The 16,547-nt window shown below is 36.4% G+C and overlaps 1 protein-coding gene and 1 non-coding gene across 4 annotated transcripts in view; one reads left to right on the top strand and one right to left on the bottom strand.

Annotated features, from left to right (window-relative positions):
- LSAMP (limbic system associated membrane protein) overlaps positions 1-16,547 on the top strand; it is a 741,157-nt gene that overhangs the window by 22,326 nt on the left and 702,284 nt on the right. The gene's annotated exons all lie outside the window — the stretch shown is intronic.
- LOC136312304 (U2 spliceosomal RNA) lies at positions 1,766-1,959 on the bottom strand. The gene has a single exon (XR_010726926.1). It is a non-coding gene; the product is annotated as a U2 spliceosomal RNA (small nuclear RNA).

Genomic DNA, 16,547 nt, shown 5'->3' with positions numbered 1-16,547 from the left:
TGCGGGAGGGGAAGAGAGAGACAAAGAGGAAGGAGAGAGGGAGGGGTGGAGAAGCAGATGGGCGCTTCTCCTGCGTGCCCTGGCCGGGAATCGATCCCGGGACTTCTGCACGCCAGGCTGACGCTCTACCACTGGGCCAACCGTCCAGGGCCTATTTTTTTTATTTAATTGCTGACATATTCAGTATTTTTTTAAATTATTGATTGATTTTTAGAGAGATAAAAGAAGGGAGAAAGAGAGAGAAAAAAAATGATTTGTGGTTCCACTGATTTATGCATTCATTGGTTTATTCTTGTATGTACCCTGACTGGGGATTAAACCTGCATCCTTGGTGTATCAGAACGACACTCTAACCAGCTGAGCTTACTTATGCTATGCACTGAGTTGAACACTGGCAGTAAGCAATCAACAGTATGGAACTTATAATCTAATCATCAATATTTTCACCACTGTTTGGATTCACAGCTTTTCATCAGTTCCTTTCTTTGCTCAATACACTCAAATGTGTGTCTCATCAGCTTCAATTTCAAAGCACTATCAGATACTAGTATATCTCTCTGTGATACTTATCCTTTCTTTTTGTCAGGAATGTTTCCTGATACCATATTTTCCTTTTTATTTTAAGCTTTATTTTTCTGCAGGAAATATGTTTTATTTTTCCCCCTTTATCTACCTAAATTTTACTCAACCTAAGCCCTTTATTCTGTAAGAAATCATTAATCATTCCATCCTAAACTTAGTTTGTTTATTTATTTATTTATAGACTTATTGAAAATACCAAACAATTTTAGTGCTTGTCAGCTCATGGTTTTGTACATTTTAGTTTTGTATTCTCAACTAGAATGCAAGCTCTCTAAATCATATAATCAAAGGAGGTTGGAGACCATATGAGTATCTTGGTCTGCCTAACCTCTCCATCAGTAATTGTACTGATACACTTACTCAAATATATCATATTCTCTGCATTTTAAAGAGAGGAAATAACGTGTCAGGAAAAAAAAGTAAATGACTTTCCAGTGGTCAAACAATTAGTGATTAGCAGGTCCTGGTCTAGATCACTACTACTTCCATAAAGCCTTGTCTTCTGTGCCCCACTTATTGCACGGAGCAGAGCTAGACAAGCATCAGGGGCTCACTGATTTCATTAATGGGCAGGTACAATGGGGAGTATATTTGCTGCTGTGCTCCATTCAATGTGTCATATATGGCAAAAGGTATGGAGTGACAATAGGAAATCTGTTTCTCCCTTTTCATAGGTAAACATGGGGTGGTAAACCTGCAGGGTCAATTTTTTTGAAATTATTTTCATGCTGATTTTGGGTGATAATTGCATTTCCAGAGGTAATGACTTGGCAACAGCTTATGACGTAGACATCTACTGTCACCACCATATCTAAGTGCCCAGCCCCCACAGTAGGCAATTTATTTGGCTTGAAAAACTCCATTCTCTTTTTCATTAGTGAGGTTAGCCTCTTGAGGATGGCATTTTCAAGAGTAATGCAAATACTTCCTTTTCTACCAATAAAGCTGTGATTTACAGTATTTAATCTAGTTGAAAGGCAAGAAAAATGGAAGTCTGCATACAGGAGAAATGAAATTAGAATAAAGTGGCACACTCCCCAAAGTTTTCTTAATAATATGTAAAGTATTAACCTGGCACCCAGTCTTATGTGCTGCATGCAGACCTCCATCAATCAGCCAGATAGGAAATCTGGCTTTCTAAGAGTCTAATGGGGCATTGGACTCACTAGGTTCGGTAGATTTTATTAGGTAAATAACATGATATTTAATCTACTATATCTCCTCTTTTGTCCTGTGTAAGACTGTCTGTAAGACCTAGACAGATTTCTTCTAATTTTTGCCTCGTCCTTATTCAGGTTTCACCTTTAACCACATATGGCTCTACTCTGATAAGAACAGATACTACACTTGATCTTAGCCAAAAGGCCGAAAAGCGATCATATGGCTCTACTCTGTATCATTCTATGACTCCACTTGATTATAAAACACTCAGTTTTCATTAGTAAGAGCTTTCTCTGCCCATCCCCCACCCCCTACCACCACAGATAACTGCCCCTTGGGAAAGGTAGGGTTATGGAAAATTAGTAGTGTTTTGCTACTAAGTGAGAAATGCTGGAATAAAGTTAAACTATATCTCCAGTGAACTATAAATTGCTCTCTCATGCTCAGCCTTAAAACTTGAGAGTGACTTAATGTTTTATTCAGCACCAACAATGTACAGCCACTTCAAAAAAGCATTCTGTTTATCCAGCACTCCAAAGTTATAAAGACATGTCACGTACTTTGCCTAATTAGTTCTCACTAGACCCTCGTGAAGAAGGAAAGAGGGACATGCACATTAACCTCACCTCTTACACTGGCAACAATAAAACTCAGACTTCTTAACAAGATAATTGAAGTGAGTGGCCACAGGACATAGATGGAACATATAGTTCCCTGATTCATTCTGAACTAACCAGTAAATGGCAATACTTAATTTTCTTTATTTTCCCTTTGAAATAATCTATTTCTAATATCTGTTTTACACCTTATTTATTGTCATCTTAAGTTTTTGAGAAAATGGATACTCTTTTATCTTGCTATCCTCTCCCCCTTTTTGCAGTATTGTTATCAGTCCACTCCCCATTTCCTTTCTTCTTTCACTCACAGTTGCATTGAAACCTGTTACTGTGGGAGACATCCCAAGGGGGAAATATGCAGGGATGGGATTCAGCTGGTTCGCACTAGTTCAGTAAAAACAATACCTGATTTTTTTGTTGAGTTCGGCAAACTGGTGGTTAAAACGGCACTTGGAATCAGGGTTCTCTCTAAGGTGGGTGCCTGGGCAGCCTCAATGTGGAAATCACAAATTTATATTCCTTACTCTTTTTTTAATGTTCATCTGCACAACAGCTTGTTTTAAGCGCCTGTAGTAATGTTCATTCCATCCGTAAGTGAAAAAGATTTGATGGAACTGTGCTTGTAATATTTATTTATTCATTTCATAAAACTCATTATACCTTTGATGAAATACTACATTTTAATTCCCTCATGTTTATTACTGCAGTAAACAAACATGTAACATAAAGAGATTAAGTACCAAACAACCAGGGGTGACAAGCTGTCATTTGTTTCAGCTTTGTGTTACACCTAAAATTTCCCCAAGATACTATGAGTGCACTGCTGTTCCCCAAATGAATAGTGGAACCAAAAGGAATCTAGGGCACAATGAACCAATAAAAATATAGATTTCAAGGGTTATCTTATCGCCCTTTTCAGAAGCCGTGGAAGTAATAAATGCATGAAATAATAAACTACCTTTTGGTATATCATTTTTTTATACTTAAAACGATCATTAGGGCAGAGAACTGGTTGTTAAATTATTTGAATCTCACCACTGAAAATATATGAAGACATTAAGAGGTGTTCTCTCTCCCTCCATCCAGCCCTCCATCCCTCTCCACTCCCTCTCTCCCTCCGTTTCCCTTCCCTCTCTCCCTCCCATCATTTCTGTTGCTGTGTTGTTCAGTTCAGGCTCTCTGTTGTCATTGAGGCTGCAGCTTCTTTGCTGAATCACTGCTTTGTATTCAGCCAGGGACCACGGAGTATTCCCAGTGTATTTATTTTTTGTTCCTGAGCAGAATGCTGGGTGCTCCTTTGTCCTGATGCCTTCTGCAAAGGAGTTCAGGAGGTGGGGGATAAAGGGGGGGAAAGTGAAGAAGGAGGGGTAGGAATGTCTATAAAGCTTTCTCTATCCCCCAGAGGACTGTGCACAGACATCTTTAACATTGCTTCTCTCACTGTTCTCCTCTCTGCTGCCCTTGCTTTTAATTGGATCTAGACCCTAGAGAAAATCACTTTGTTAATGGGATGGTTAAAGAAAAAGAGAGGTGGAAGTTGGCTGTGCTCAGTTCTGGCAACTAGTCCTCTTTGGGAATAAAAGTCTCAGATGCCTGATCTAGGGAAGGGATTGCTTTTCTGATCATGAGCAAATACCACTTCCCTTCTGCTGCAATTTTTTTTTTCTTCTCAAAATGTCTCCTGAAAACATATAAACCGACTTTGCTTAGAAAATATGGGCCATTCATTTACTCAGCTATTTATTTATTTATTCATATATTTGACAAATGGCTGTTTAAAATGTCTTTGTGCCAGATACTGTGCTAAGTTATGAGGAAAAAATGATGAATAAGAGAAATAAAGTACTTGCCTTCATTGGGCTTTCATTCCGATTGAGAAGGAAGACAATAAACAAGTGTTTAAAAAGAAAAACTAAGAGTTATAACTGTGGTAATGCTATTGAAAATCAATAGGATATAATAACAGAAGCTACGAATGGGGCACTTTAGGTAATGTTTCCAGATAGGGCCCCTCTGAAGGAGAGATATTGAAACTGGGCATAGAAGCTGCTTATGCAAGTTTATCAGAAATATGTATTTATTGTTAGCAGGTTTTTTTTTTTAATGTTTCTTTCATTGACTTCAGAGAGAGGAAAGAAGAGAGCAGGACAGAAACAAGAACATCTATTCTTGTATGTGCCCTGACCGGAGATCGAACCGGCAATCTCTGCACTCTGGGACAATGCTAACCAAAGGAGCTATCCTGCCAGGGCTATTTTTAGCAGGGTTTTTTTTAATGATGTATAATGTATCATAAAATTTATCCATATAAAATATTCGGTTCATTATTATTAATAAATGTAGAGAGTTGTACAACCATCAATACAATCTACGTAGTTTTACAACATTTTCATCATTCCCAAAAGATCCCTCAAGACCATTTGAGTAAACTTCCATCTCCTCCCCAGACACAGGGCAATTACCAGTCTACTTTCTGTCTCTATCCATTTGCTTTTCCTGGACAATTCGTATCAATGGAATTATTCAACATGTGGTTTTTTACATCTGGCTTCTTATACTTAGCATAATGTTTTGAGGTTCATCCATATTATAGCATGCATCAGTAGTTTGTTCTTTTATATGATAGACTAGTATTTCATTATATGGATGTATACCATATTATGTTTAATCATTCAACAGTTAATGGGCACTTTGCGGCTATTATGAAAAAATGTGGCTATGAACATTTCTGAACCATTTCTTATTTTAACCTACATGTATTTAAATCTTCTATAGATACCTAGGATTGGAATTTCTAGATTATATGGATAATTATATTAAACTTTTAAGAAATTGCCACACTGTTTTTCAGTATAGCTATACCATTTTAAATTTTTACCAGCAATATATAGTAAATATTCAATAGTTTCAGTTTTTCAATACCCTTGCCAACATTTATTGACGTTTGTGTTTTTCATATAACCAAACATTTGTTTATGTTTGTCTTTCCAGGTATACTTATAGTGGTATCTTATTGTGATTTCAATTTGTACTTATCTAATACCTAATGTTAAGTATCTTCCAAGTGCTATTTGCTGTTAATATATCTTTTAATTAATAGTAATATGTTATTCATATATTTGGCCCCACTTTTAATTGGTGTAGTCATCTTATTATTGAATTGTAAAAACTCATATGTTTTAGATACAAGTCCTTTTTCAGATATATTAATTTACAAATACTGTCTTATAATAAATGGATCACCTTTTCATTTCAAAGTATAAATTTTTTTAATTTTAATAAAGTTTAATTTATCAAGTTTGATACTTATAAATTGTGCTTTTGGTTACAGATCTAAGAACTTTCTGCCTGGCTTCAAATTACAAGGATTTATGTATGCCCAGTTGTTTTCTAAAACTTTTATAGTTTGTGCTTGTACATTTAAGACTATGATTCAGTTTTTATTCATTTTTGTGTGTGCAATAGGAGGAAGATTCTAAACTCTTTTTTTTTTTGATGTGGATATTCAATTGATTCAGAATGATTTGTTGAAAAGACTATTCTATTCCTATAGAATTGATTTGGCACTGTTGCCAACCAGTTTATTTTAAATTACTCTTTTTCATGAGGGAATAATGGCCCACGAAGCTGAAATCTGTTACTTTATTCTTATATCAGTTATTGTCATAGGATACCTAAAATTTGTAGTACTTCATCCCTGTTACAATTTGGTTTTCTAAAGTATGTATAAGATAGAGTGCTTTAATTGAACATTATTGTATTAGGCACAGAGGGCTTTTTTAAAAAATTCTCACAAAGTAGGTTTTTTTAATTTTTAAAAATTTGAGTTTATTGGGGTGATATTGGTTAATAAAATGAAAAGGTTTCAGGTGTACAGTTTTATAATACATCTTCTGTACATTCTATTGTGTGTTGACCACCCCAAGTCAAGTGTCCTTCTATCATCACCACTTATACCCTCTTCAACCCCCCCATCCTCCTCTCCCTGTTAAACACTGTACTGTTGTCTACACGAATATCTTTAGAACAACATACGTGTCAACCTGCTTTTAGTAAAGTAATCCAGTAATTTACCAATACACATAAAATTTGCTACCAGTTTGCAATCAAATACCACTTATGTTGTGTGACATATAACAGAATATTTACTTATTAATGATTGTTTTAAATTAAAGAATAAAAAGGTGCAATTCTTGGTGGGCTGGCTTTCTGTCCTTTCATTTTAGAGATTAAATTTAATGTGGTGACATTGATCAATAAGAGTAGATAGGATTCAGGTACACATTTCAATAGCATTTAAAATATGTATTCTGTTGTGTGCCCATTTTTTTAACGTAGGGGTGTTATATATGCTTTAGCAGACACGTCAACAAGAGTAGGTATATTGTCACATTTAGATGTTATAAAGAGGAAAATAAAACAAACTTAGAATTTTAAGTTAAAATTTTGAAGCTGACATGAGAGTTATTCTTCTAAAAGGCACTGTTTGTTGTTTAGTAAAAAGCACTATGGTTGTTTAATTGTATATCAGAATGCTTTGCTCTAATATTTTAAATGCCACTACAAGTAGATGAATTCTGAGTTATATCTATCTCCATGTTGGACAATGAACATCACACCCTACCTTTTCTAGTCCAAATTCGCTCATTTTGCCTTTTTGTTGTTTGTCTCCATGCTGTTAATATATGTACCCTTGTTTCAACTAGTCTGCCTTGCTCATATTGGTACTGGTTTTAGATTATTTAAAGATTACTGTTTTATTCCCAAATAACTATCTTTGAGATCTTGTCTTCATACTTTGAACCTTGACCCACTGCCTGACTTCACTCTTTTATTTTCCTAGTACTGTTGGACCTAAAACCTAGAGCACCATTTTTTTTCAGAAAAATAATTTAAATACTAAAACCAATACTACTTCAAATCTCATTAACCTATTCTCCAAACCTTGCAGAAGCACAGGACATTATCTAATTAGTATAACCTCCAAATAAAAGCAGTAAATGATTTAGGAAATAAGCATTTATGGAGTTCATTTGCATTGGGTATGGTCAAAGACTTCAAAGATATTTGACAAGTAAAGATCCTTAAAGGATGGTGAGATTATCTTTATAGAGATGTGGCAAGAGTAGAAAAGTAGGCAAGTTCAAATGGTATAGTTTAATTCACTCATTCACTAATTAATTAATTAATTCATTCATTCATTTATTCATTACCAAATATAATGCTAGAGAAAAAGAATGCATAGAGTGCTTTTGGAGATTTTTTATGAGTCCTCTACACAAATTGGGAGACCTAGGGAAACTGCTAGAAAAATGACATCAATATTGAATATTTTGGCCCTTGCCAGTTGGTTCAGTGGTAGAGTATAAGTCCAGTGTATGGATGTCCTGGGTTTCATTCCCAGTCAGGGCACACAGGAAAAGTGACCATCTGCTTTTCCACCCTTCCCCCTCTTCCTTCTTTCTCTCTCTCTCTCTCTCTCTCTCTCTCTCTCTCTCTCTCTCTCTCATCTCTTCCCCTCCTGCATCTATGGCTCAGGTGGTTTGAGCACATTGGTTTGACCACATCGGCCATGGTGCTGAGGATGGCTCCATGGAACCTCCGCCTCGGGCACTAAAAAAAAAAATAGCTTGGTTGCGAGAAGGACCCTAGATGGAGAGAGTATCAGCCCCAGACAGGAGTTGCCAGGTGGGTCCTGGTCCGGGTCCATGTGGGAGTCTGTCTCTCTGTCTCTCTTCCTCTCACTTGGAAAAAGAAGGAAAACAATATTGAATATTTTACATTTAAGGAAGAGTTAACTAATAATGTTTAGAAGGAAGAAGAATATGTTTCAGGATGAGGAAATAACATGAGCAATGGCATAGACACTTAAGGGTGTATGGAGAATTCAAGTTCTTGAGAGTGTATTTATACAGATGAAACACAATATAAATGTGAGCGTGAGCAAATGGGTACAACTGAGAAAGCTCCAGGTAATTTTAGGATATGATGAATCTTTGTTGAGAAGGTACAAAGATTGCAAAGAAAATCAAGATAGATACATTTGGAAATGCAGAATGGATTAGTTGTGAGTCATCTTTAATACAAGGTTTAGGAATCTGAATTTAATTTTAATGTTTTCAGACAAAGGAAATGGTTTGTCAACTCATATTACCATAGGTGTGGTCTGTGAACTAGTTTGAAAGCGAGGAAAGGCTCGCAAAAGGGGCATCATCTACCAGCATTGTGCAGTAGTATGGGTTTGACAGCAAAGGGATGAGCTTGAGTAATGAGTGTGGTACCGAAATAAATAAAAAAATGGTGAGAACTATCTTGAAGAAATTACCATCAAGCATCTGTGATTGGTTGACTTAATGTGGCATGGCTGAGTGAGGAGTCAATGATGTCACTGGTTTTAAGCTTGCAGAAAATAGAAAAATTTTAACAAAACAGCATTTTGCTAAAGAAAAGGTGCTAAATTTGGTTTTTAGATTTGCTGAGTTTGAGAGACACTAAAATATGTATGGAACTTTTCTGGTACCTCATTAAGATAAATGACTAAATTGTAAAAGTAATATCAATGCTGAAAATTGGATTGGGATGTTTTATTTTGTAATGGAAGAAAGAATAGTACTTTAAAATAAACATAAATGGCATAAAAATGCACTGACTTTACTGTGGTGGTACTGGCAAAGAACTATGTGGAAATTCAGGCACCTATGAGAGAGAATAAACACATATTTATAAAAATAAGTACTTCAATGATGGTGCTACTTTCAAGATTGCATCAGGGGAAATTTGGTTATTAAAGCCGATTTAATATTTTCCTCTTCAATGTATAAAAGGGCCACAGGTTCTTGCTGTGACCCCTCCAGCAAGAAATCCACAAGATCTACAGGACCGGGTTCTTGTCCTTAGAGACAAAGATCTAAACTCTTTTACTAATGGAATCCTAAAGAAACACAAAAGAGTTGTGTTGCCCTCTTGTTATCATTTTATTTATCATAGTCAGGATTGACAAATGAAACAGAAACTCATTCCCATAAAGCAACAAGAAACCAAGCAGTTGATTTAAAATAAAACCAACCCCCCAAAGGCCAGGATATAAGCCAAACTCTCTTTTGCTTCCTTTCACATCCCCTTGTCCTGTTTCTGATTTGTGTGTTCTTGTCAGCATTTTCTCCAACACATTCATTCCTCTTCAGCTAGTCCCAGTGATTTTTTAAGCAGAGGGAAGCATACTCTTTACAGGTGAGAGATAAACAAATTGAATATTACACATCCCTTGAAGTGCAGGCAGCTGATAACAAGAGCCAAACTCAATATCCTGACAGATACTGTTTTGGATTGATTAATTCCTGCTCTCACTCTAGGGTAGCCACCCCACTGCATGGATAGCATGGCCCCTTGGTCCCATCCCAGATGGGCTTCTGCATGCCTGGGACTGGTTCAGAGGAACAACCCTATTAAGAGTTCATGATAATCTCTTATTTTGAAGAGGAGGAAATTAAATCCCAGCTTGCCTACCTTTGTTTTGTTGTTTTAAAATCCACTGTAGTGGAAGGCCCAATTCTGAGCTTCATTTATGGTGCTCAGAGTAAAGGAATAAAAAATCTGAGTTTTTCATTAAGCCTAATAATAATAATAATAATAGTAATAATAGACTTTTGCTTCTTGAGCTTCAAGGATTGAGAGATGCACATGTTTGTGGGTGAAAATATGGGAGATTAGAACAAATAGGATCTTAAAAAGTAAAAACAGAAAAGCAAATAATTATAAGATTGCTTCCAGTTTTAAGTGAGGGAAGATAAAAGGGATTCTTTTATTCTTCCACTTTTCTTTTTGCCTTTTCCCTGTCCACTTCTTTCCTTCGTGCTTGACTCTTCTTTCTCTAAATCTTCTTCTTTGATTCTGTTTAATAATATGTATTATTTAGTTTTAAGATACTCTCTAAATGTTGAGGACACAAATAGGGCAAAAAAAAATCTCTGTTAGGACATGTAGAGGACTCAGGAGGTAGAGAAATCTAAAACAGCAATGTGAGAAACCCATAACAGAGTCCCACGTGGTATGGGAGCAAGGAGAAAGCGAGGGAGGCTTTGTGTAAGTTCAGGCTTGTCTTGAGCTTTGAAGGATGGCTACTTTTTCACCAAAAAGGCAAAGACAGGGGCATGTGTGAAAGAACATAGTGTAATTGAAGTAGCATGTCAGCTTTATTCTAGCCTCATGAAGTATCATAATTAGCATGTACACTACCTTGAAAACTAGGGCAGATTAACCACTGCATACCTTCATACATTGTCTCTTTTTAAAATAATTTTAAATTTAAAAATTGGTTGTTATTGGTTGATTATTTAGAGAGAGAGAGAGAGAGAGAGAGAGAAAGAGAGACATTGATTCACTGCTTCATTTACTTATGCATTCATTGGTGGACTCATATGTGCCTTTAACTCCACTGTTTTCTTATCCCCGGTTTGATTCCATACCTCATTCTTGCTCCAAATGTAGTTTCTCAAATTAGTGACCTAGTGTTCAGTTTTCTCCGGCTCTAATCTTGGTGCTTCCTTAAAACCTGCTGTTTAGAAGTTACATAGCACTGCAACTAAACAAAAACACTTCACTCCTTCTCCAGTCCTAGGACAAAACACGTGCAGGCACCCGCTTAGCGAGGGGCTCTGCAAGGTCTGAAGAGCAAGCAGTTGGGTGGCTTGAGTCCTGGAGGAGTACAGGGGAGGGGAGTGAGTCTGGAAAATATGAGGGCTAGCCCAGGATGGATGTGAAGAGGAAGAGCTCAGGAATACACTGGGTCTTACTCTAGAGAGTGATAGGAGTAGTGGACAAGTACAACCACCAAGATGATGAGTTCCTTGAAACCTTGCCCGGTTCAGCTTTGGGGTCTCAGGCTCAGCTCAGTTTCTGGCACATAGAAATACTCAATTACTGCTTGTTGACTCGTTTATTTCAATAGTTCTCACTGCAGGCAAATGGCCCAGAACCATTTCTCATACTACCTTGGTTTTACAGAATCAAGTTTTAATCTATAGACATAAAAGCAAAGTGAATTATAACTGTTTCTTTGACTTTATGTATGATTTCTATGCTGAGGATTACAAGAATATACAGTGTAACCTTTGTGAATGTCATTGCTTTAAAGAAAGCATTTGAATTGGAAACAATATTTTATTTTAAAATTTATAAAATTTCTTGACTGCATTTACCCCAGCCCTGCTCCTGTCACCTTTATCCCCCACTAGGCCACCTGTCTTCCCCCTCTGACTATTTCTTACCCTATCCTTTGCTCAAAGCCCTGTTGACATATTCCAGAGTCTTTCATTTGCTTTCTCGGCAAGGGCCTATGTTAATTTGACATGGAAGCATTACAATACCCTTGAAGGGTAAAGCACTGTTATTATGATGTTTTGAGTTACACCTTACAGGTGGGAAGTTTCAGATGACCTCCTCATGCCAGTCTGCAGTCATCAGCTGTACACATAATTTGAGGGCATGTCAGCTCTTTCTCCAACTCAAGATAACCTGGGTAACTCTTCCTACCACAGTTCCAAAGAGAACAATCCCCTGCCCTGGACCTTTGCATATTAAAAAGCGCCATGAAACCCATTTTTGGGTCTCAGGTCCAAGGAGCTACCTATATTTATTATAGCAGATTTAATTCTGTCCTATGGCCACTGTCAGGCTGGACTGATGTATCTCTAGCTGTCCCTCAGTAATATTGTGAAAGAGGAAATGCTTGTTTATACCCTGCCCAGAGCAACTATTTTTGGGACTCATCTTTACTTTATCATTTATGACCTCAAATGACCATCGTATGACCTTGAATCATGTCTGTGAATCTCAGTTTTTTCATTTGTAAAATTGTTGTACAAACCACTGTCAGAATACTTTGGAATTAGACAGGGAGAGACTCTAATTAGAAAGCAAGACTGTTGCAGTCGGGAGAACACCCTGATCTCAGAGATCAGCAAGTATCTCCAAATCAAACAGAAAATGATTTTGTTTTATAGAGTCAAGTATGGGCAAGCAGCGAGAAACAGGATTTTTGGCCTGGAAGCTGGACAAGCAAGGGAAAATGAAGGTCGTGATGTGGCAGGAAAGTATCTCTGTGGTCAGCCAGTTCTCAGAAGACACTGATAAGGGGGTATGGCTTGATTTTTTGGTGCTTGCTCAGTCTTAGGAGTAAACTGTAGTCAGGAGCCTGTAAGGAGAGAAGCTTGACTAAAGTTAAGTCGGAAAAAACAAAACAGAGGGTAAGAAATGGTCCATTGAAAACTCTTTTTCTTTTTGTTTTATTTATTGAATTTTGGAAAGAAGGGATAGAGAGAGAAACAGAGGGAGAGTGAGAAAGAGGAGGACAGAGAAGCGGGAAGCATTTATTCATAATAGTTGCTTCCTGTATGTGCCTTTACCGGACCATCCCAGGGATTTGAACTGGCAACCTCAGTGTTCCAGGTTGACACTTTATTCACTGTACTACCACAGGTCAGGCAAGAACTCTTGATCTTTACTATTGAAGATTATTTTTGGGAATTAAATGGCAGTGTGCAAAGAGCTGAGCATAGTAATTGCAGCAGACTACAGAACAGAACTCACTGAAATTTCATGAGCCAACAGAGAGAGTATTCAATAATACAGGGGTCCTCGGGTTATGACAGTCTCGACATTCGACGTTTCGAGTTTGTGAAGCTCACTCCCATAAAAAACTTTAAAAAAATTGAGACATAAGTGTTTCAGCTTACACCGTTAGCATCATACTTATAGACTAGCCTGCAACAATTCTTTAAGAAGGTAGAGAGGCCGGCAACAGATCCTGTACCCTTTACATCAGCTGTTTCTCGAGATGAAACACCTGTAGTACAGGTAGAATCATCTCCAGCGTCTCCTGCCTGTTCCTTAGACAATCCTGCCTCACCTGACCCAGTATCTCCAGCACCTTCTGCAGGTTCTCCTGCCTCTCCAGCTTCTTCCTCCCAATAGGTCACTCTCTCCCACCCTGCAATGCCCCTTCCAGTGTGCAAACCAACCCCAGGAATAAAGGTAAGAAATTGTTTTTATACTCATTTTTGTCATTTTTTTATGTTTCTACAATACAGTGTACTGTACAGTATATTTATGTCCTTTTTCCTTTTCTGTGGCTTAGTTGTGTTTTTATGTTCTAGATGATGATTTTGCAACTGTGTTAGAATAGGTATGGGACTTAGGCTAGGGTATGTTTCAACTTACACCAAAATTTGGGTTACATCACTATCATAGGAATGGAACTGTGTCATAACACGAGGACCTCCTGTACTAGTTTTATTCCTCCCAGAATTCAATTCCTTCTTGAATCTTCAGACACACTGAAGGGTCTAGTTAGGCTTTCTTGGAAATTAAATGAATTTTGGCAGAAATATAATTCCCACTGAGAAAGAAGGAACCCAGGATGGATAATTGCTCTGTCTGCTCCACATTGTAAAATGTTTGAGGTCAGGTCCATGTTTTTAATACACGTCTGGTGAATGAATGAATTAATTAATGAACGAGCTGGAAGGTACAGGTCAGACAGCATTGTCGTATGCTGAATGAATTGTGCAGTGAACCAGAGAGGATTGAAATCCGCTGTTCTGCAGGGCAGGTCATTTTGATAAATCTGCTACTGTAGGAGTATGGAGTATTTTAGGGAAAGATAAAAATTCTTCTGGCTTTGTTTTTTCTGTAATAAATACTTCTCCCAGTTTTGCATTCATTGAGTTCATATCTAACAGTGATAGTGGTGCCCAGATGAGTAATAAAACTCACACTCTCAAAAAATATATGCCCTCACATGAAAATTGTCATGATGATCTGACAGTGTATAACAGTTTAAAATAAAGTTGTTGTTTTTTTAATTGTGAAAATGTAAATTGGGTAATATTTATTTGAAATAGATTTCCAATATACATTGTGACTTTTGAGAATTGCTATATATATATTTTTAATAATTTTATTTTTAATGGGGCGACATCAATAAATCAGGATACATATATTCAAAGATAACAAGTCCAGGTTATCTTGTTGTTCACTTATGTTGCATACCCATCACCCAAAGTCAGATTGTCCTCTGTCACCTCAAAATAAAGTTTTTTTAAAAAAACAATATACCCACTTCCTTTACCGCTCCTTAAAATTAATTAAATATTAGAGACATGTATGTCCTGTAAAGGAGCAAAAAAGACTAATTTCCAAAACCATTCTTCTAGCAGAAGAGGAGAAAGTGCAGGATATTGGGTCAGATCCAATTTGAAGTATAGTGAGCTTTCTCACGGGGACTGAATTATTTGGTTCAATGGATGACTAATTTATAAACAATCATATTAAAACCTCTCCGTCCTTCATGGCAAGCAAGTAAAAGGGCACATCAACACATGGGGAGAACATTTGAATATCTTGTATAAATAATTTAAGTATTATATAGAATAACTCCAAAGAATAGGACACTGCCTAAGACAGAGTAAATTAGGAAATGTTTCTTTGTTTTACAATGTTATTTTCTAGTTATTTTATTAAGCATTAGTTTGCAGGATTTCCAAGGAAGTCCCTTATTCTTTGAAAGAACCTAATTTATTATAAATGAAATAGGAAAATATGAATTTATATATTTTTAGCCTATATGATATGAATGTATTTGTACATGTATGTGTATGTGTGTATATATATGACCAAAAGTATGTTTTTCCCCAAAAAAGTGTGATTCATTTGAGGTCATTGTTTTTTGTTTGTTTGTTTTTAGTAATTACTGTCTATAGTGGGATAGTCCCAGACTTCAGTGGGGTCACCTGCTTACTGGACAACATCATAACCAGTGTTTTTGATTCAGTAACTCTGGATAGAGGCCAAAAATTTGTATTTCTCACGAATTTCCAGATGAACCTGAAGCAGCTGATCCAGGAAACCACGTTTTGAGAATTACTGCTGTAGTTAAGTGCCAATGATGAACAACTCCTGAGAATTCAGCTAATTTAATTTTTTCTATGTGATACATGGAAATTTAGTATTAATTTCAAGGAGCAAATTTCTACCTTCTCAGCAACACTTTATTAACTGCACCTGAGATTTAGTCCCAGGTTTGTCCCATCTTGCTGAGAATTATACAGGACTTTCATTTTGCTCTGATTCTTAGGTTTACTTCATTATTTGTAATATTTAGAAAATTATCTGCTCATAACAACAATAGATAATAATGTAAAATATATGTCAATTATATCTCAATCAAACAAGACCCAAAATAATGTTAAACATTAAATATCCCTATGCTTTTTTTTAAATTAAAAGTAAAATTTTAATATCCTAGGGTACATTTTTTTTCCTTAGATACTTAATTGTATGACTGGTTTTTTGGATCCAAGCCCAGATTGTTATACAACTAGTGATATTTTCCCCCTCAATTCATTTTTTATTGTATAAATATTATACAAAAAAAAAAAAGAATGAAAATTTGCATCTGGTTCTTTATTCTTGCTCAAATATTGTGGTCTTTATAACAGGTTAAGAAATACTGGCCCTGGCCAGTTAGTTCAGTCAGTTAAGAGTATTGTCCCAAAATGACAAGGTTATGGGTTCGATCTTTGGTCAGGACACACATGGGAAGCAACCAAATAATGCACGACTGAATGGAATAACAAATGAATGCTTCCTTTCCCCCTTCCCTCTTTTTCCCTTCCTTTCTCTGCCTCTAAAAATCAATGAAAATTAAGCCCTGGCTAGATAGCTTAGTTGGTTGGAGCGTTGTCCCAGAGCATGGAGGTTGCTTGTTTGATTTCCTAGTTAAGGCACATACAGGAACAGCTCATTGTCTTGTCCCTCATCCTCTCCCTGCCTCATTTAAAAAGAAAAGAAAAGAAAAAAAAGGACAAAAGATAAAAGAAATACTATAGCACCACTGTCTTTTAGATTTAGCCTTTATAAAACATCTTAATGGACTATGTGTATAAGCTAAGGATAAATGAAAATAGAATTATGTTAAATTGTGTGGCCTCAAAATAGGTTACAAAATTTTTAAATAAATAGTGATTTCTATAGATGCTACTCAAGTAGGAACTTGCTGTCAGTGCTTGTGCAATTCTTGCTCAGTAGTAGATTATATTTTCATTAAAAACCTATTTCTTATTGAGATGGGTCCTTGGTTTCTCAAAATATTTCCTATAAAGAGGAAGAGAGTTCAAGTGAATTACCAGA

The sequence above is a fragment of the Saccopteryx bilineata genome, chromosome 8, assembly GCF_036850765.1.
Source record: "Saccopteryx bilineata isolate mSacBil1 chromosome 8, mSacBil1_pri_phased_curated, whole genome shotgun sequence".
NCBI lineage: Eukaryota > Metazoa > Chordata > Mammalia > Chiroptera > Emballonuridae > Saccopteryx > Saccopteryx bilineata.
This window is presented reverse-complemented; position numbering and strand designations above follow the sequence as displayed.